Source organism: Hyperolius riggenbachi, chromosome 5 (genome assembly GCF_040937935.1).
Source record: "Hyperolius riggenbachi isolate aHypRig1 chromosome 5, aHypRig1.pri, whole genome shotgun sequence".
In the NCBI taxonomy this organism is placed as follows: Eukaryota; Metazoa; Chordata; class Amphibia; order Anura; family Hyperoliidae; genus Hyperolius; species Hyperolius riggenbachi.
In genome coordinates this window covers 110850219-110872668 of record NC_090650.1, presented here as the reverse complement: position 1 = coordinate 110872668, position 22450 = coordinate 110850219, and positions in this window count along the sequence as shown.

The following is a 22450-nucleotide window of genomic DNA, read 5'->3' as shown; positions in this document are numbered from 1 at the left end:
TCACTCCATTCTAGGCTACACACGGACTTCCGCTTTAGCAAGCGTAACAGCACGCAGAGTCCGGGGGGTGACGTCACCACACTTTGAGCCAATAGCCAACCCCGGATCCAGAAAGTGGAAACATCTGAAGACGTGTGAACCCTTCTCCGTCCCCTTTCTCTTTTGAAAGGAAAGCAATCGACACTAACCAGTGTGGGAACTGTAAGTTAGCTGCTGTGGCAGCAGAAGAATCTATATTTACAAATTCATGAGGAGGAACTTGCTTTCATTTACAATGAACGTGGAAACACTATTTTTGCATATGATCTGAACAAAAAGCAGTACATTTGTTTTTAATACCTTTGAGAAAGAATATACAGATATTGGAGCAGAAACAGTTTAGAGTAATAAGCACGTGCAGGGATTTTTTATGCATACATATGGTTTTTTGCTGGTTGAGGAATTCAGGCAGGTGTTCCTGGGACTTTTTTGACGCGTCCGGGTTTTTTCTGCTGGAACAAGGCTAGTTCTACTATATGTGTGGTTTTACTTGATTGTGAGTTTTATTAGCAAAAGTTATCCAATATACATGTGACAGCAGTGAGAAAAGAGTTTGCAAACCTTAACTGTTTAGTGTTTTTTTTTTTGTCTTCAAAAATAGGATTTTTGTTTATATTCTGATTCGGTTTTAAGTGTAATTCACCACAAACAAAAATAATCAAACAAAATCTATATATATTGGTAAATCCTGTGAGCTATCCTTTAAAGTGACACTGAAGCAAAAAAAAAAAAAGCAAAACGTATAACTTAGTTACCATATAATGAATTGTATGTGTAGTACAAATAGTTAAATTGTTACTTGGCATACATGCATGTACCATAATAGGTCTGCATGAAGCAGTAACCACCGTGGAACGCTCGATCTTCCGGACTGCGGACGTCAGGGGGCGTGGCAACACCCGGAAGTAGAGTAGGCGGCGGGACTTAGCGCGCTACGCTTACTGGGAGAAACTTTCCATTTAAATATACCGGATATTCGGTGACCCGGCATGCGCAGAAGCCTCTGAAGACGCTCAAGGAGCGAAACGTTTGTTAGGCAGCACCGCTGCCCCCCCACCTCACCCCACAGCCATCAGAGCCAGGGTAGGCAAGAAAATCAGTGCTATTTATTTGTGCAATTTTTTAATGTTGTTAGCCGGATGAAATAAAGCTATTTTATATGAATGGAATATGCAAGTGCCAGCTTACTCTCTTCTAACAAATAGTTAATAGACCATTAGTAGCAAAGAAAAGAGTCTCATAGCTTTATTTTCCATCATATAGCTTTTCTTCTATAACATTGCATCACTCTCTAATATTTGCAGTTTACAAATGACACTCTATAATTTAAATGTGGAAACAGATCAGAGCTAATGACCCTTTGAACTTCCTGGCAGAAAAACCTTAAACAAACAAGAAGTAGTGAGAGACAGGTTGAGATAAGTGCTTCGGAAAATAGCATTGCTCTCTGACAAAATTAGTCGGAGAGCTCAGGGAAGCTCTATTGCATAGATAACAATTGAAGTTTCTTAACTCTTCCTGTACTGGGAACAATATGAGATTCATATCTGTGCAGCTAATACTCTATTTTCTACACATACAAATTATTATCTCATAAGTTTATTTTCACTTCAGATTCCCTTTAATGCACTGAGACAGCAGCAAATCATGAGCATGGATGAGCAGGGGTCTCTGGAGAGCATGTTGATGGTGACAGGCACCTTATTGAACAATGGGCATTTGTGATCACTTGGCATATGGTCCTTTCCAGGGACTATAAATACCTGCCATTTTACAGCCACACGCCATTTAAATGCTGTTGGTCTAGCAAATGCATTCAGTGCTGCAAATAGATGAGGAAGAATGGATTATCTCTACTGTGTTGTAGGACTTATTGTCTAGCATTTGTAGGTTATTAGAACTTATTACAGGCAAAGTCAGTCAGGTAGGAACTGGGGCTGCATAGCTTAGTAAATGTATTCACTAGTATTCAGTACTTGGGGCTTACTACACTTTACTTGCAATTGCACCATATTACATCAAGCATTGAGCAGCACTGCTGCTTGTCTATATACTATCACTTTAACCTTCAATTTACGCTTTATAATTATCATCATAGCTTTGTGCTGTGCCTGTGCAAATAAAAACTACTTTTATTCATCTGCGTTAGTGTCATCGGAGAAGTAAGTCACCTCCATTTTTTTACTTTTATTGTGCTTTTAATTAAGTTTTATCCATTCTGGGCGCCTCTTCACCCCTGTTGTACTTTGTTGATTTGTTCCTGTTTTGGGGTTCCTAACAGATGGGATAATCACAGCCCCGTTTCTATAGGCATGCGACACGTGCCATCGCCCGGGGCGCTTTATTTTGCGGCAGAAGGGGGGCGGAGGGGCCGGGGGAACAGACATAATAGTTACAACTCACCTTCTCCAGCCGTTCCCCCGCAGCTTCAATGTCTTTCCTCTCCCGGCGTCCGTCGCCTGGTAACAGCGCCCCCTGTGATGACGTACCACATGTTATCACAGGGAGCGCTGTTACTGAGACAGATGCCGGGAAAGGAAGGACATTGAAGCAGAGCGGGTTCGGCGGAAGGAGGTGAGTTGTAACTATTATGTCCGCTCCCCCCGCCTGCCACACAGCTGTGGGAACCTGCCTATCCTAAATTGCGGGAACCTGCCTATCCTAAACTGCGGGAACCTACCTAACTAACCTAAACTGTGGGAACCTGCCTATCTATCCTAAACTGCTGGAACCTACCTATCTATCCTAAACTGTGGGAACCTACCTAACTAACCTAAACTGCGGGAACCTACCTAACTGACCTAAACTGCGGGAACCTACCTAACTGACCTAAACTGCGGGAGCCTACCTAACTAACCTAAACTGCGGGAACCTACCTAACTAGCCTAAACTACGGGCACCTACCTAACTAACCTAAACTGCGGGAACCTACCTAACTGACCTAAACTGCGGGAACCTACCTAACTGACCTAAACTGCGGGAACCTACCTAACTAATCTAAACTGCGGGAATCTACCTATCTAGCCTAAACTGCGGGAACCTACCTAACTAACCTAAACTGCGGGAACCTACCTAACTGACCTAAACTGCGGGAACCTACCTAACTAACCTAAACTGCGGGAACCTACCTAACTAGCCTAAACTACGGGCACCTACCTAACTAACCTAAACTGCGGGAACCTACCTAACTGACCTAAACTGCGGGAACCTACCTAACTAACCTAAACTGCGGGAATCTACCTATCTAGCCTAAACTGCGGGAACCTACCTAACTAACCTAAACTTTGGGAACCTACCTAACTGACCTAAACTGCGGGAACCTACCTAACTAACCTAAACTATGGGCACCTACCTAACTAACCTAAACTGCGGGAACCTACCTATCTAGCTTAAAGTGTGGGAACCTACCTAACTAACCTAAACTTTGGGAACCTACCTAACTGACCTAAACTGCGGGAACCTACCTAACTAACCTAAACTCCCGGAACCTACCTAACTGACCTAAACTGCGGGAACTTGCCTAACTTACCTAAACTGCGGGAACCTACCTAACTAACCTATATTGCGGGATCCTGCCTATCTAACCCATACTGCTGGAACCTACCTAACTAACCTATACTGCGGGAACCTACCTAACTAACCTATACTGGGGGAACCTACCTAACTAACCTATACTGCGGGCACCTACCTAACTAACCTATACTGCGGCAACCTACCTAACTAATCTATACTGCGGGAAACCTACCTAACTAACCTATACTGCGGGAACCTACCTATCTAACCTAAACTTCGGGAACCTACCTATCTATCCTAAACTGCGGGATCCTACCAATCTATCCTAAACTGCAGGAACCTACCAATCTAACCCATACTGCGGGAACCTACCTTACTAACCTATACTGGGGGAACCTACCTAACTAACCTATACTGCGGGCACCTACCTAACTAACCTATACTGCGGCAACCTACCTAACTAATCTATACTGCGGGAAACCTACCTAACTAACCTATACTGCGGGAACCTACCTATCTATCCTAAACTGTGGGAACCTACCTAACTAACCTATACTGCGGGAACCTACCTAACTGACCTAAACTGCGGGAACCTACCTAACTGACCTAAACTGCGGGAGCCTACCTAACTAACCTAAACTGCGGTAACCTACCTAACTAGCCTAAACTACGGGCACCTACCTAACTAACCTAAACTGCGGGAACCTACCTAACTGACCTAAACTGCGGGAACCTACCTAACTGACCTAAACTGCGGGAACCTACCTAACTAATCTAAACTGCGGTAACCTACCTATCTAGCCTAAACTGCGGGAACCTACCTAACTAACCTAAACTGCGGGAACCTACCTAACTGACCTAAACTGCGGGAACCTACCTAACTATCCTAAACTGCGGGAACCTACCTAACTAGCCTAAACTACGGGCACCTACCTAACTAACCTAAACTGCGGGAACCTACCTAACTGACCTAAACTGCGGGAACCTACCTAACTAACCTAAACTGCGGGAATCTACCTATCAGTGGTGCTCAGCAGAGCTCGAATATTCGAGTAGCTCGAATATTCGAGCTCTTTTCCAGCTATTCGAGCTCGGTATTCGAGCTCCGAATAGCTGTAGCTATTCGAATGGGCTATTCGAGTACACTCGAATAGCCCATTCACTATTCGAGCTATTCGAGCAAACGGCGCTATTCGAGCTCGGTACCGAGCTCGAATAGCGTCATAGCCCAGATTGATGTCCTTAGAGCCAATCAGAGGGCTCCCAGGCCCTCTGACGGCAGCCAATCACAGAGGGGGACCCTGGCCAGCCCCTACCCTATAAATAGCGGCCGCCATGTTAGGTTTCTCCGTGCTTGCCTGAGACTTGTACAGAGAGAGAGTTGCTCCTTTGTGCTTTGGCTTAGCAAGAGCTCTATTGTGGTCATTTACCTAGCGTTTTTGCTCACATACACCTCCTATACACACCTATATTGTTGTTAGTTAGTTAGACATTGTATTTTAGTTAGTAGCTTTTGTGTTACATAGAGACAGGCCAGCTGCTGCAGGCTTACAGCTTTAGGCCTCAGGGCCTTGCCTGTGTGGGCAGCTGTCCTCCTGTCCTCTGTTTATTTCTCTCTATTCTATACCAGTATTTCTGCTGTCCTTTACTACTGATTGTATTTGTATTGTAGTTATATACTGTAACTGTACTAGGACACTCACTGTCACTGTTCATAGGCTACTAGCTGCTCCTGCGTGTGTGCACTCACTTTCTGTGTACACACTACACACACTCTATTTCCTTCTGATAACTGATTGATTATTGTAATTGATTATTGTAATTAGTTAGTTGTACTTACTGTTACTACTTACTGTACTAGGAGTCTAGGACACTCAGTCACTGTTCATAGGCTACTAGCTCCTGCGTGTGTGCACTCACTGTCTGTGTACACACTACACACACTCTATTTCCTTCTGATAACTGATTGATTATTGTAATTAGTTAGTTGTACTTACTGTTACTACTTACTGTACTAGGAGTCTAGGACACTCAGTCACTGTTCATAGGCTACTAGCTCCTGCGTGTGTGCACTCACTGTCTGTGTACACACTACACACACTCTATTTCCTTCTGATAACTGATTGATTATTGTAATTAGTTAGTTGTTTGTACTTACTGTTACTACTTACTCTTACTGTACTAGGAGTCTAGGACACTCAGTCACTGTTCATAGGCTACTAGCTCCTGCGTGTGTGCACTCACTGTCTGTGTACACACACTACACACACTCTATTTCCTTCTGATAACTGATTGCTTATTGTAATTAGTTAGTTGTACTTACAGTTACTACTTACTCTTACTGTACTAGGAGTCTAGGACACTCAGTCACTGTTCATAGGCTACTAGCTCCTGCGTGTGTGCACTCACTGTCTGTGTACACACTACACACACTCTATTTCCTTCTGATAACTGATTGATTATTGTAATTAGTTAGTTGTTTGTACTTACTGTTACTACTTACTCTTACTGTACTAGGAGTCTAGGACACTCAGTCACTGTTCATAGGCTACTAGCTCCTGCGTGTGTGCACTCACTGTCTGTGTACACACACTACACACACTCTATTTCCTTCTGATAACTGATTGCTTATTGTAATTAGTTAGTTGTACTTACTGTTACTACTTACTCTTACTGTACTAGGAGTCTAGGACACTCAGTCACTGTTCATAGTCTACTAGCTCCTGCGTGTGTGCACTCACTGTCTGTGTACACACACTACACACACTCTATTTCCTTCTGATAACTGATTGATTATTGTAATTAGTTAGTTGTTTGTACTTACTGTTACTACTTACTCTTACTGTACTAGGAGTCTAGGACACTCAGTCACTGTTCATAGGCTACTAGCTCCTGCGTGTGTGCACTCACTGTCTGTGTACACACACTACACACAGTCACACACTCTATTTCCTTCTGATAACTGATTGATTATTGTAATTAGTTAGTTGTACTTACTGTTACTACTTACTCTTACTGTACTAGGAGTCTAGGACACTCAGTCACTGTTCATAGGCTACTAGCTCCTGCGTGTGTGCACTCACTGTCTGTGTACACACACTACACACACTCTATTTCCTTCTGATAACTGATTGATTATTGTAATTAGTTAGTTGTACTTACTGACTGTTACTACTTACTTACTTACTGTACTAGGGACACTCACTCAGTCACTGTTCATAGGCTAGCTCCTGCGCGTGTTTGCGCGTGCGTGCACTCACTGTCTGTAGTGTACACACACTAAATTTACTTGTGATTACTACTGATTATTGTAACTGCTAGTTGTACTTCCTGACTGTTACTACTTACTTACTGTACTAGGGACACTCACTCAGTCACCTCACCCACCAACCCACTCCATTAAAGTACCCCACTTTTCACCCGCCCTTTTAAAAAACTTTTGTCTATACGCCCAAAACATCGAAGATGTCTGGAAGTGGCAGCCAGCGCGGTTTGGGCAAGGGGAAGGGCAGCAAGGGAATCAGGAGGAGAGGGAGCAGCATTGTGGCAGGCCGCGGCCGCGCCACCATGCACAGTTCCGCAGCAGCAGCAGCAGCGTCAGTGGCTAACATTCCTCCCATAGCCACTGGCCGTGGACGCCTTGGGCGCCGCCCAGCAGGAGCATCTGCAACTCACGCTGCAGAGACACAGCAGCAGCAGCGTGTAGCACCTGCTCCGATTTTCCTCCAGCCGGGTCGGAAACGTCCCATTGAGGAAAAGCATGCAGACACTGTGGTGCAACTCATGACGGAGGATGAGCAGCCCGCCATCAGCTCTGCATCCGAGGCCTCCACCCTCACCACCACCACCACCACCCCTGTTCGCAGCAGCCGCCCAGCAGGGTCTGGGGAGGAGGCCAGTTCACCGTCACAAGTTGGCGACCTGTCACTCAGCAGTATTTTTACCCCAGGCACCATCAGGGTATTGTCTGCTGTTGTTGGCGATTTTGAGGAGGAGATGCTGATGGGCACTTTGGGGGATGAGGGATTGGACAGCAAGACTGTGGCGACAGTCAAGCAGCCCATCCATGCATCAGGAGAGGAGTTTGGGGGGTCATCATCCCAGCAGGACATGTTTCAGGAGGGGGAGGATGATGATGACCCGGTGACAGACAGAGACTGGGTGCCACCACCTCCAGGGGATGTCGTCCTCAGCAGCTCTGAGGAGGAGGAGGAGGATGCTCTTGTGGGCCTTGCAAGGAGGCGCATCATTGCAAGCATTGGCAGCAGTAGGCAGGTCCCACAGCCTGCTGGTGTCTCAGGCTCAGCAGCAGCAGCAGCATCTGCCAGTACCACCACCAGCCGCACCCAAGCCCCCCCCCCCCAACCACCACAGGGAGACAGGCAGCAGCGCTTCCATGCCGTAGGGGGATGTTTCTGTCACCAATCTGGCGATATTTCACCATGCCCACTGTGTACAGCAAGTACGCCACTTGCAACCACTGTCAGCGGAAGTTGAGCAGAGGTGCAGACCCCTTAAAGTTCAGCACCAGCTCGCTCATCAACCACCTTGCTGCGAAACATTTCCACCAGCATGAGGAGTTCCAGAGGCTGAAGGCATCTGGTGCTGGCAGTGGCACCACACCCATCACTGCACAGCCTTCAGCAGCAGCAGCAACAGCAGCCACCCGCCCTCCTGCTCCTCCAGCAGCACCAGCAGGAGTGCGGAAACGCACTGCTCCTCCCCCCTCTGCAACTCCTGCCGCCGACACTGAGGCCTGTTCTGGCAGCCAGTCCTCAGTGGCCTCCTCCGCTGTGTCTGCTGATTCCCGTGCCAGCAAAAGGCCACGCCAGAGCCTTTTGAGCGAGTCCTTCCAGGGGGTGGTTAGGGCTCTGCCTCCCAGCAGCCGTCGCGTGCGGCAGCTGAACGGCTTGCTGGCACGGGCCATGTGCTCCCAACTCCTGCCGTACACGCTCGTGCAGGAGGGGAGCGACATTCGTGCGCTGCTTGCTTGCGCAGCCCCAGACTGGCAGCTCCCCAGCAGACACTTTTTCTCCCGCAAGGCCATTCCTGCACTGCACCGCTTTGTGATGGCCAATGTGGAGCGAGGGCTGGAGCACGCGGTTGGTGAAAGGGTCCACGTCACCATGGACTCCTGGAGCAGCCGCTTCGGGACAGGCCGCTACCTGTCCTTCACTGTCCACTGGGTCAGCTTGGTGGAAGGGGGTGAGGATGGGAGAGCAGCAGCGGGCACAGCAGCAGCAGCAACACAGTGGGTGGTGCCACCCCGCAGGGTCAGGGGAACTGCAGCAGGTTCCTCCGATCCTCTGCCATCCTCCGGCACACCTGGCCAAACCCCCCGCCTCAGCAGCAGCGTGAAGGCCCGCCACTGCCAAGCGCTGCTGCACTTGGTCAGCCTTGGGAAGACCAAGCTGACGGCAACCCATGTGTTGGCCAAACTCCAGGAGCAGGAGAGGATTTGGCTGACCCCCAGAGGCCTCAGAGTCGGAGAGGTGGTGGCCGACAATGGGGCCAATCTGGTTGCCGCAATAGACAGGGGAAACCTGACCCACATCCCCTGTCTTGCCCACGTGCTGAACCTGGTAGTGCAGAAGTTCTTGCGCACCTACCAGGGGATGGGCGAACTGCTGGAAACGGCAAGGAACGTTGTGCGTCACTTCCGGCGCTCGGCTGCAGCCTGTGCGAGCCTGGAAGACGTGCAAAAGGAGCTGGATCTGCCACGCCATCGGCTGATCCTTGACGTTCCGACTCGCTGGAACTCCACCCTGGCGATGTTAGAGCGTCTGGTTGAACAGAAGCACGCTGTCAACCAGTACCTTGCCCTGGCCACTGTTTCCGCCGCTCAGAGAAGGGACAAGACCAGCAACATCCCGTCCATCGTCCCCGATGATGACTGGAGGCACATGCAGCAGGTGTGCTTAGTGCTGGCTCCCTTTCTGCAGGCCACTAACATGGTGAGCAGGGACCATGCTATGGTCTGCGAGTGGGTGCCCCTGGTTTGTCTGCTGAACAGGGCCCTCGATGCTTTGCTGGAACAGGGAGCGGCAGCCTTGGACCAGCAGGAGCGGCAAGCAGCTGCACAGTCCACCTCTGAGGGGGAGGAGGAGGAGGACTTGGTGGAGGTCCCTGACCTTGCTGCTGATGAGGGGGAGCAGCACAGTGCAGCTGAGTTGGTGCGGGGGTGGAGAGAGGATGAGGCTGACGAGGCAGAGGAGGAGGATGAGGACAGCAGCACTGCCGTCGATGTGCCAGCAGACGTGGCCCGCCTCTTCCCAATGGCAGCGCACATGCTGACGTGCCTGCGCAGAGACCCCAGGGTGATCCAGATGAAGCAGAGGGAGGACATCTGGATCAGCATGATGTTGGACCCACGCCTCAAGGGGAAGTTGAGCCAGTTCCTGCCGCCTGCAGGAGGAGACCCAGCGCAACAAATAAGGAGCTTGCAGCAGGCCCTTGTTGAGCGCTTGGAGGAAGCCTTCCCCCAGCCTTCCACCCCCACTGTCCAGCAGCCAGCACAGAGGCAGCAGCAGGTGCCTGCATCCAGCAGCAAGCGCCCCACAGACCTGCTGTCTCTCAGCCACGAGCTCTACAGGACTGTAGAGGCTCCAGCAGCAGTGACTAGAGAGGAGGTGCATGCAGCAGCATCCTCCACCGGTCACAGCCAGCGCCTGACCCGCATGGTGGCTGACTACATGGGGTCCTACAGCGGGCTTGACAGCGATGCCCCTGTTGATCCCATGGAGTATTGGGTCAAGCGCCTGGAGATCTGGAGCGAGCTGGCGCAGTACGCCCTGGAAGTGCTGTCCTGCCCCCCTTCCAGCGTGCTGTCCGAGCGCTGCTTCAGTGCAGCTGGTGGTGTGGTCACCGAGAAACGCTCACGTCTGTCTCACAAGTCTGTGGACAGACTGATGTTTCTCAAGATGAACCAGGCGTGGGTGGAAGGCGAGTTCCTGGCCCCTGTTGTCGGCGAGAGGGGGACATGAACTGGCTAAGAACCATCGTTAATGTGCCTTACCACCCTTTACCACCTTCTGGCTCCTGCTCACTAAGCCAGCCTGGTTCACTTTGACTATTACGTCGCCTGCAGCCACACATTTTACACCTACAGTGGGCTGCTGTGTACTGCCCTTCTGCTGTCTGTCTGTGTTTCCCACTGCCAGGGTACACAGATTTACCTTCTGCTGCCACTCTGCCACCAGCTATTACGTCAAACAATAGCTATATATCTGTGTAATTTGTTTTACAAACAAAACCAAAAAACCATTAAAAAAAAAAAAGGTTTAATTTTTCTGAGGTGCCCGGGTTGAAAACTGTGTTGTCCCAGTTGTGTATTGGACACGATGTGGGCTGCACGACCGCTGTCTGGGACCTCCTGTTGTGTTCATTTACGGCCTGGTATCACCGCTAGGTACCAGGGCTATTATGTCACGCTGCCTACCTGCTGCCACACTCACACTACTCCTCCATTCCTCCTGCTGATGCTGCTGTCTGTCTGTGTTTCCCACTGCCAGGGTACACAGAATTAGCTTCTGCTGCCACTCTGCCACCAGCTATTACGTCAAACAATAGCTGCTCACATTACTCCTCCATTCCTCCTGCTGCTGCTGCTGTCTGTCTGTCTGTGTTTCCCAACGCCAGGGTACACAGATTTACCTTCTGCTGCCACTCTGCCACCAGCTATTACGTCAAAAAATAGCTATATCTGTGTAATTGGTTGTAAAACCAAAACTACAAAACCATTACAAAAAAAAAGGTTTAATTTTTCTGAGGTGCCCGGGTTGAAAACTGTGTTGTCCCAGTTGTGTATTGGACACGATGTGGGCTGCACGACCGCTGTCTGGGACCTCCTGTTGTGTTCATTTACGGCCTGGTATCACCGCTAGGTACCAGGGCTATTATGTCATGCTGCCTACCTGCTGCCACACTCACACTACTCCTCCATTCCTCCTGCTGATGCTGCTGTCTGTCTGTGTTTCCCACTGCCAGGGTACACAGAATTAGCTTCTGCTGCCACTCTGCCACCAGCTATTACGTCAAACAATAGCTGCTCACATTACTCCTCCATTCCTCCTGCTGCTGCTGCTGTCTGTCTGTGTTTCCCACTGCCAGGGTACACAGATTTACCTTCTGCTGCCACTCTGCCACCAGCTATTACGTCAAAAAATAGCTATATCTGTGTAATTTGTTGTAAAAACAAAACAAAAAACCCCCCCCCCAAAAAAAAAGGTTTAATTTTTCTGAGGTGCCCGGGTTGAAAACTGTGTTGTCCCAGTTGTGTATTGGACACAATGTGGGCTGCACGACCGCTGTCTGGGACCTCCTGCCTGCTGTGTTTATTTACAGCCCTGGTATCACCGCTAGGTACCAGGGCTATTATGTCACGCTGCCTGCCTCATTGACTGCCTGCTGCCACACACTCATCCTCCTCCTCCTGCTGCTGAATTTACCTCCTGCTGTCTGTGTGTTTCCACTGCCAGGGAGCACATACAATGGCGCTTCCAACATGCGTGCGCCACCAGCTATTTGTTACGCTCAAAAATAGCTGCATTTCTTTAAAAAAAAAAATTTGAAAAGAGAAATAAGTGAAGAAGAAGACGATATAGAAGAAGATGAAGAAGATGAAGAAGAAGAAGATGAAGAAGAAGAAGATGAAGATGATGAAGAAGATGAAGATGAAGAAGATGAAGAAGATGAAGAAGAAGAAGATGAAGAAGATGAAGAAGAAGAAGAAGAAGATGAAGAAGATGAAGAAGATGAAGAAGAAGATGAAGAAGATGAAGAAGATGAAGAAGAAGAAGATGAAGAAGAAGAAGAAGATGAAGAAGATGAAGAAGATGAAGATGAAGAAGATGAAGAAGAAGATGAAGAAGATGAAGAAGAAGATGAAGAAGATGAAGAAGATGAAGAAAAAGAAGATGAAGAAGAAGAAGATGATGATGAAGAAGATGAAGAAGATGAAGAAGAAGAAGAAGACAATATAAAAGAAGAAGAAGATATAGAAGAAGATATAGAAGAAGAAGAAGATATAGAAGAAGAAGAAGAAGAAGAAGAAGATATAGAAGATAAAGAAGAAGAAGAAGAAGTATATACAGTACTGAACAAATTTCTGGACACAACTTCTCTTTTCAACTTTTTTTTTTTAAAGGAACATCCCCACATAATCACTTGCTGTTGTTACTTGGAAAAAAAGAGGTTTCTTGCATCATTCACCCTCAAAACAAGTGTTGGAAGCTATTTAAGGCCATTTCGAATAGTCAGCTCGAATAATGAGCTCGAATACCGACTCGAATAGTGAGCTCGAATTCCGAGGTCGAATCGAATAGTAAAAATTATTCGACTCGAATATTCGACTGACCTCGAATAATTTACTATTCGAATTCGACCTAACTCGAATTTTGAAAAGGGGTATTTGAGCATCACTGCTACCTATTTAGCCTAAACTGCGGGAACCTACCTAACTAACCTAAACTGTGGGAACCTACCTAACTGACCTAAACTGCGGGAACCTACCTAACTAACCTAAACTATGGGCACCTACCTAACTAACCTAAACTGCGGGAACCTACCTATCTAGCTTAAAGTGTGGGAACCTACCTAACTAACCTAAACTGCGGGAACCTACCTAACTGACCTAAACTGCGGGAACCTACCTAACTAACCTAAACTCCCGGAACCTACCTAACTGACCTAAACTGCGGGAACTTATCTAACTTACCTAAACTGCGGGAACCTACCTAACTAACCTATATTGCCGGATCCTGCCTATCTAACCCATACTGCTGGAACCTACCTAACTAACCTATACTGCGGGAACCTACCTAACTAACTTATACTGGGGGAACCTACCTAACTAACCTATACTGCGGGCACCTACCTAACTAACCTATACTGCGGCAACCTACCTAACTAATCTATACTGCGGGAAACCTACCTAACTAACCTATACTGCGGGAACCTACCTATCTATCCTAAACTGCGGGAACCTACCAATCTATTCTAAACTGCAGGAACCTACCAATCTAACCCATACTGGGGGAACCTACCTATCTAACCCATACTGGGGGAACCTACCTATCTAACCTATACTGCAGGAACCTACCTATCTAACCTAAACTGTGGGCACCTATCTAACCTAAACTGTGGGAACCTACCTAACTAACCTATACTGCGGCAACCTACCTAACTAACCTCTACTGCGGGAACATACCTAACTAACCTATACTGCGGGATCCTACCTATCTAACCTATACTGCAGAAAACCTACCTAACTAACCTATACTGCGGGAACCTACCTATCTAACCTATACTGCGGTAACCTACCTATCTAACCTAAACTGCAGGAATCTACCTATGTAACCCATACTCTGGGAACCTACCTATCTAACCCATACTGGGGGAACCTACCTATCTAACCCATACTGGGGGAACCTACCTATCTTACCCATACTGGGGGCAACTATATGTGCTACCCTATACTGGAGGCACCTACGTAGCTAACCTATACTGCAGGCACCTACCTGTCTAACCTATACTGGGGGCAACTACCTATCTAACCTATAATGGGGACAACTATACAGGCCACCCTATACTGGAGGCACCTACGTAGCTAACCTATACTGCGGGCACCTATGCCTGGCTCCATGGGAGGGGGGCGATTTTTACACCCTCGCCCTGGGTGAAATTTAGCCTAGAAACTCCCCTGGATAATCACATAGAGAAACATTTTTATCTGCTATAGAATTTAATCATTTGGAATTCATTGATATTCCAGTAAGTGAAAGGCTTCCAGATCTTGAGAGAACAAAGTAGTCTAACGCCATTATATTTTTCTATTTTTGAATACATTAAGTGTTATCTTGCACTTGACTTTATTAAGAGTGTCATAAAAGTTAAATTACACTTTCATTGTAAAACTGTCATAAATATATTTATGGGTTCTGTGCAGATCTTTTTGCAATTTAAAGTTATTGAAAATATCCTCCATTTCAATATGCAGCCAGCTAAAAAAAAAAACTTCAAAACTGACAGTAAGCTCAGACTTTGCAAGGTGCAACAATGCCCTGTATCCTCTTTTTGGTACTGGACATTTTAGTTAGTCCAGAAAGTCCCACCTTGCTGCAGGAGTAATTACCTGCACAGAGCAGGGGTCTCTATAACTCATTTCATCTCTAGAGCAGGAGTCTCAGGGATCTTCTTCTTGTCTGCCGGTTTCTAATATAAACACAAATTTTTGTACTTTATTGAGTCAAACTGAAAGCTTCAGGGTAGGAGGAACACACTAGGCAGAATTTGTTTATGTTTTTTCCATAGCATATAGTGGAAAACGCATATGCTATTCTGCCTAGTGTGTTCCTACCCTTAGGGTTGTCTCAAGAAAAGTGGACTTTCCCTTTAAAGTCTAAGGCCCGGTTCACATTTGCGTTTTTTACCAAAACGGACCAGATGTCCAGATCCGTTCCGTCCGGATCCGGTCCGGATGCATCATGTTGCAATCCGGATCCTGTCAGGATCCGGTCCGTTTGCATCCGGATTTTCATCCGTTATGAATCCGGTTGCTATCCGGATCCGTTTTTTAAAGAGATAAGACTATATAAATTACTGGGGTCTGGGAGGTCTGCAGGAGCCCTGGAGTCATTGTTGGAGACAGCCTGACGTGTGGAGACCATCCTTGGATAGAGAGACTGCAATTTGGACCATGGATTCAGTGTATTTTTACTAATTTTACCTGGGAATTGTCTCCTTTTTAATTTTTAACTACTACTATGTGGGAAGGAAGCGTGCTCCTCGCAGGAGATGGTGGGTGCACCCGCTACTCATGAGAAGGCAAAGGAAGGGAGAGTTCCAGACACTCTACCAGGACCTTTGACGACACCCAGAGAAGTTCTACAGCTATACCCGGATGTCCATACCCCTGTAAGTATCCAGACCTAAACACACCACCCCCACCATCCCTAAACACCCCACCCTCACCCTCACAACACCTCACCCCTGTATACCAAGCTAAACACACCACCCTCACCCTCCACAAAATGCCCAGACCCCTCTAAACACACCTCCCCCATCCTCTAATGCTGTCCCATGTGTCACCATCCAAAATGGCCACTATCACAATAGAAAACGCTACGGAAGTGGGGTAGATAGGCCGGATTTTATAGCCAGTGTGTTGTGTCATTTCAGTTTCTCATTGGTTTCTGCTGTGCGGATGGTGTAGTCAGGATCCGGTCCGGGTGCGGAGGCCGGATGAAACGTACGGCAAAAATAGAGCTGGTTGGAAAAATCCGGACTGTAGCCTAGAGTCTGGATCCGGTGAGGATCCGGTCAGTGAGGAACAGACGAGTGTGTACGGATCCATAGAGTTACATTGGATCGCCGAACGTCAGTTCCATTTGTACAGTATACGGTCCGGATCCGGTCCGGAAAATCCTGACGGCGAACGCCAATGTGAACCAGGCCTTAGATAAACTGTTATGATATATCAGTGGTTCACAAATTATTTTTCAGTTGTTTCACAAAGCTGACTTTTTTCACCTTAACTTATGTATGAGATAAACAAATAAGAGGAGAAAATTAATGAGATAAACACATTATTATTATTATTATTATTATTATTATTATTATTATTTATTAAATTTATAAAGTGCCAACATATTACGCAGCGCTGAACATTAATTAAAGCCCCATATGCTATTACCATTTTCTCTTGAGTTTTCTCCTAGGAGATCATTTTCAAATTATTTTTAAAATAGCTTTTCAGCACTTTGCAATAAAAAAAAATGTACCATAAAGCAGGTGAGTATTTTCCTGCTTGGTGGTGGATAATAGGCAGGCATATTATTGCCAAGTTGTGAAAATATCACCTGGAAGAAAACTCAGGAGAAAAAAATGATTGCATATGGGCCAAGGAGAAATAAATCCTCAGGTAAGTCAAATAAGGAGAAATAAACCATTCGTTAAGTCAGTTAAACAGAGTAACCAAGCAGCTTGGGTGACCCAAACCACTAGGAACGTTTAGGGGACTAAAAGAGACCGAAAAACCCTCCTACTAAAAAGCAATGCTTGGTGTGATTTGCCTTATTAAAACAGAAAGTACTTGTGATAATTCAGCTTTAAGTTAACTTCTGTGGCTATCCACAATGCACCACTGCTGAACATACATATGCAATTGCATATGCATGCAATTATCTCTTTATACCCCTGTAGCCATGCTTACATCCAGAACCACTGGTGTATAGCATGCATATAGCTTCAAATTTTAAGTTATTGGCATGCTATACACCAGCAGTTCTGGATGCAAGCCTGGCTACAGAGGCATAAAGAGATAATTTGCATATTCAGCAAATTATCGCTTAATTATCGCACGTACCTTCTGTTTCAAAAAGGAAAATCACACCAAACTTATGTTAAGGAGAGATAAATTGTGAGTTAAGTCAAAGATAAATCATGAGTTAAATCATTTAAGGAGAGATACATTGTGAGTAGAGATGGCCCAAACCTCTGATTTTAGGTTCGCGAACTGGGTTCGTGAACCTCCCACGAAAGTTCGGTTCGCACGAACTTTCGCGAACCGCAATAGACTTCAATGGGGAGGCGAACTTTGAAAGCTAGAAAAATTTATGCTGGCCACAAAAGTGATGGAAAAGATGTTTCAAGGGGTCTAACACCTGAAGGGGGGCATGGCGGAGTAGGATACACGCCAAAAGTCCCGGGGAAAAATCTAAATGTGACGCAAAGCAGCGTTTTAAGGGCAGAAATCACATTGAATGCTAAATTGCAGGCCTAAAGTGCTTTAAAACATCTTGCATGTGTATACATGGATCAGGGAGTGTAATTAGTGTACTGCTTCACATTGACACACCAAACTCACTTTGTAACGCACCGCAAATAGCTGTTTGTGTAGTGACGCTTATCACAATGTTACTGCGCTCAGTGTCCTAAATGTCCCTTGGACTCCAGGCAGCACACTATGAATGAGAGTCAAATCCCAGATACAAGTCCAATAATAGTAGCAGCGCCAACAGAGTCTTCTCACATGGATCCTGGCACCTTAAATATAAACAAACAGAAGGGGATTCCCCCTAGCGAGTAACGCTTAGCCACCTCACCCGTGTGCTCAAATAAGGGTGATTAAAGTGCATAGGCTGTCACCAAGTATAAGAGGGAGATGACACACTCCCCCCGTTTTCCCCTGCTCACCAGATGTAAATCTTGTTCAATGCATATCAAATCCCAAGCCGCAGCATCTATAAGGTACAATAAAAGCAGCTTCTCATAGCGTAAAAAAGTTTTAATAAAGCGCCAATGGCCCCAATAAAATTACACGTACATAGGTATACTTGTAAAATCACATATAGTTAAACAATCGTAGCTCCGGACGCCTCCTGCGCATCCCCGGCTTGTTCCTGTTTAGCAGCGTGCGTGCGTCCTCCTAGGCTCCGCCCTACGCGTTTCGTCACACCTTGTGACTCATCAGGGGCTGGAGTACGCACGCTCCCCTCCGCATTAAATATGCGCAACCCCTCCCACCCCGCATCACCCAGCCAGCCCAGTTGAGCACGCCTAGCTAGCCTAGATGACGCGGGAGGCGGGCGGCTCACATATACAACAACCATGCTCACCCCTGCATCCCTCTACCTGCACACACTATTACACATCCCCTGCAGCCTCACATGCGTGTGTAAAAACACGTATCCATCTACTATATGCGGAAACTACTAAACAACAGCTTGTTCTCAATAGTTTACCTCTCATAACCCCAAATATGTATATACTTATCCTAAGACTAGCCAATTGCAGACATGTACGCCTATGAGAGATAGGCCAGGTGCTATATCATAGTCACACCAGATAACACCCCTTGCATCATTGGACATATATATGATATAGTGGGTTCACACAATACTCATTGTCGATCATTTTATTAAACACTAAGGCACCCCTACCGCCCCCCCCCCCCTTCTTTTCCTTTCCGCAGCAACATAAACTTTATATTAAAAAGAAGATAGGCATTAGACCATTGTAAAAATAGACATAAATTAAAAACAAGCAACGGATTTAATCGTTAGAAAGAAAACAGTTAATGTCAATCTCTATATTGAGACCTTGCGGTGTCATGTTATGCAGGTTATAAATCCATTTAGTTTCCATTTTGGACAATTCACGAAGTTTGTTGCACCCTCTCCAATGCGCATTGAGCTTTTCTATTGCGCAAAATTGCATCTTAGACAGATCACATGCATGGTGTCTACCAAAGTGGGCCGATACACTATGGTTGGTATGGCCACTTTTAGCTTTGTATACATGTTCACCTATTCTCTCTTTTAGTTCACGTGTGGTGCGCCCCACATATTGGAGTCCACAATCACACCACAGCATGTACACCACATACTTTGTAGCACAGGTAATAAATGATCTTATTTTAAACTGCTGTTTCGTAATGGAAGACTCAAAATGATGTTTTGGTTTTTTATTATCGCGATTCAACTTGCAACCCTGGCATCTCCCGCATGGGTAGAAGCCCGGCTTCTGCCATAGATTGTCACGCTGTATATGTGGGGGGTCCACGCAGCTGGGGACCAGCTTGTCCCTCATATTTGGTGCCCTTCTATATACGAATGTAGGTTTCTCAGGTATCGCCCGAGCTAGTGTCTGGTCACACATTAAAACCTGCCAGTGTTTCTTAAATATTCTTTCTACTTCTCTATATTGCATACTGTACTCACTTATAAACGCTGTATTGGCAGATTTATTAACAGTTTCCCGCGATAATAAAAAACCAAAACATCATTTTGAGTCTTCCATTACGAAACAGCAGTTTAAAATAAGATCATTTATTACCTGTGCTACAAAGTATGTGGTGTACATGCTGTGGTGTGATTGTGGACTCCAATATGTGGGGCGCACCACACGTGAACTAAAAGAGAGAATAGGTGAACATGTATACAAAGCTAAAAGTGGCCATACCAACCATAGTGTATCGGCCCACTTTGGTAGACACCATGCATGTGATCCGTCTAAGATGCAATTTTGCGCAATAGAAAAGCTCAATGCGCATTGGAGAGGGTGCAACAAACTTCGTGAATTGTCCAAAATGGAAACTAAATGGATTTATAACCTGCATAGCATGACACCGCAAGGTCTCAATATAGAGATTGACATTAACTGTTTTCTTTCTAACGATTAAATCCGTTGCTTGTTTTTAATTTATGTCTATTTTTACAATGGTCTAATGCCTATCTTCTTTTTAATATAAAGTTTATGTTGCTGCGGAAAGGAAAAGAAGGGGGGAGGGGGCGGTAGGGGTGCCTTAGTGTTTAATAAAATGATCGACAATGAGTATTGTGTGAACCCACTATATCATATATATGTCCAATGATGCAAGGGGTGTTATCTGGTGTGACTATGATATAGCACCTGGCCTATCTCTCATAGGCGTACATGTCTGCAATTGGCTAGTCTTAGGATAAGTATATACATATTTGGGGTTATGAGAGGTAAACTATTGAGAACAAGCTGTTGTTTAGTAGTTTCCGCATATAGTAGACGGATACGTGTTTTTACACACGCATGTGAGGCTGCAGGGGATGTGTAATAGTGTGTGCAGGTAGAGGGATGCAGGGGTGAGCATGGTTGTTGTATATGTGAGCCGCCCGCCTCCCGCGTCATCTAGGCTAGCTAGGCGTGCTCAACTGGGCTGGCTGGGTGATGCGGGGTGGGAGGGGTTGCGCATATTTAATGCGGAGGGGAGCGTGCGTACTCCAGCCCCTGATGAGTCACAAGGTGTGACGAAACGTGTAGGGCGGAGCCTAGGAGGACGCACGCACGCTGCTAAACAGGAACAAGCCGGGGATGCGCAGGAGGCGTCCGGAGCTACGATTGTGTAACTATATGTGATTTTACAAGTATACCTATGTACGTGTAATTTTATTGGGGCCATTGGCGCTTTATTAAAACTTTTTTACGCTATGAGAAGCTGCTTTTATTGTACCTTATAGATGCTGCGGCTTGGGATTTGATATGCATTGAACAAGATTTACATCTGGTGAGCAGGGGAAAACGGGGGGAGTGTGTCATCTCCCTCTTATACTTGGTGACAGCCTATGCACTTTAATCACCCTTATTTGAGCACACGGGTGAGGTGGCTAAGCGTTACTCGCTAGGGGGAATCCCCTTCTGTTTGTTTATATTTAAGGTGCCAGGATCCATGTGAGAAGACTCTGTTGGCGCTGCTACTATTATTGGACTTGTGTAGTGATGGCCATGCTGGACTGGTGCGCAGCACCATGGCGAGATTGCTCTTCCTCACTCAGTGATGTCAGGTAATGTCTGACTGCCTTATCAACTTTCGATGGTTCTTTCTCTACCATTGTTAAAGCTTACATCTATTTTTTTAAATACTTCTTCTGCTTGCTGTTCAGTACCTGCATCGAGAATCCTTTATGGAGGGCAAGCCTGCCATTGTGAGTGACCACGGGTAATGGCCGGGAATCCTGGTTCGATTCCAGTCCGAAGTGGGAGCCTAGGAAACGGCTACCACCACCACACATCCGAGGAAGGCAGCAGGCATGCTGTGGGCAAAGGAGCAGGAACGGCTACCACCACACATCCAAGGAAGGCAGCAGGCATGGCATGCACATCCCGAGGTAGTGACCAACAATAACAATACAGGAGGACTTTCGAGGCCCTGCTGTATATGTGAGATGAATCAACTTTAAATCCTTTAACGAGAATCTGTTATGGAGGGCAAGTCTTCCATTGCGAGTGACCACGGGTAATGGCCGGGAAATCCTGGCATGACGCATAGGCCCTGGGGAGCTGGGTCTGTGTAGCTGGAGAGGATATCGCAGCACCAGTAGAGTTGAACTGCCACTCACTCAAGGAAGAGGATGACAGCGAAGAGGATGTAGCAGGAGGAGAGGAGGTGTCAGGAGGCCTGTCTGCAAGCCGTGGAGGTGTCAAAAGTTGGTCCACTGCACAGCCACATACTCCCTGCTTGCCATCGGTCACCAGGTTGACCCAATGCGCTGTGTAAGTAATGTAGCGGCCCTGACCATGCTTGGCAGACCAGGCATCCGTGGTCAGTTGGACCCTTCACCCAACGCTGTGTGCCAGAGATGACACCACTTGCCTCTCAACTTCATGGTACAGTGAACAACAGGTAGGTAGGTATACGCAGTGATGGGTATTACAATGTGCACCTGTCACACACAGACTGGTAGCGGACAGGCACAGTGACACTGCGTGCACTCAACTCATGTAGGTAGGTGGGTGCACTGTGAACAATAGGTAGGTAGGTATATGCAGTAATGGATATTACAAAGTGCACCTGTCACACACACAGGTAGTCACTAAATGTGCTGGGCCTGGCAGTGGCACCCACATAGTATGAATTATCAAGGGTGTCTATGCAACACAAGTGTCAGTGGGACACACAGAAAAAAAAATAGATCACAAGAACAAGATTAGCTCTCAAAAGAGCTGTTGTGGGGTGCTATTTTAGCAATAAGAATCAGCAAGGAGAAAGCTAAGAAGCCTACAAGCCTAATCTTTCCCTATGAGAGAGTCTGCAGCAGCTGTCCCTTCTCTATTTACTGCAGGCACGCGAGTGAGTATAATGGCCGGTGGGGCCTGCCTTTTATAAGGGGGGGGGGGGCTCCAAGAGGGAGTGTAGCCGGATTGGCTACAATGTGCCTGCTGACTGTCATGTAGAGGGTCAAAGTTGACCCTAATGGTGAACTATGGGGGCGAACCAAACTTCTGGAAAAGTTTGCGGTTCTCCGCGATTGCGAACCACTGGAAGTTTGCAGGGAACGGTTCGCTGGCGAACCGTTCAGGCCATCTCTAATTGTGAGTTAATAAGTAAGGTGAGATAATTCGACAGAAAAGCTTTGTAATTTATGTT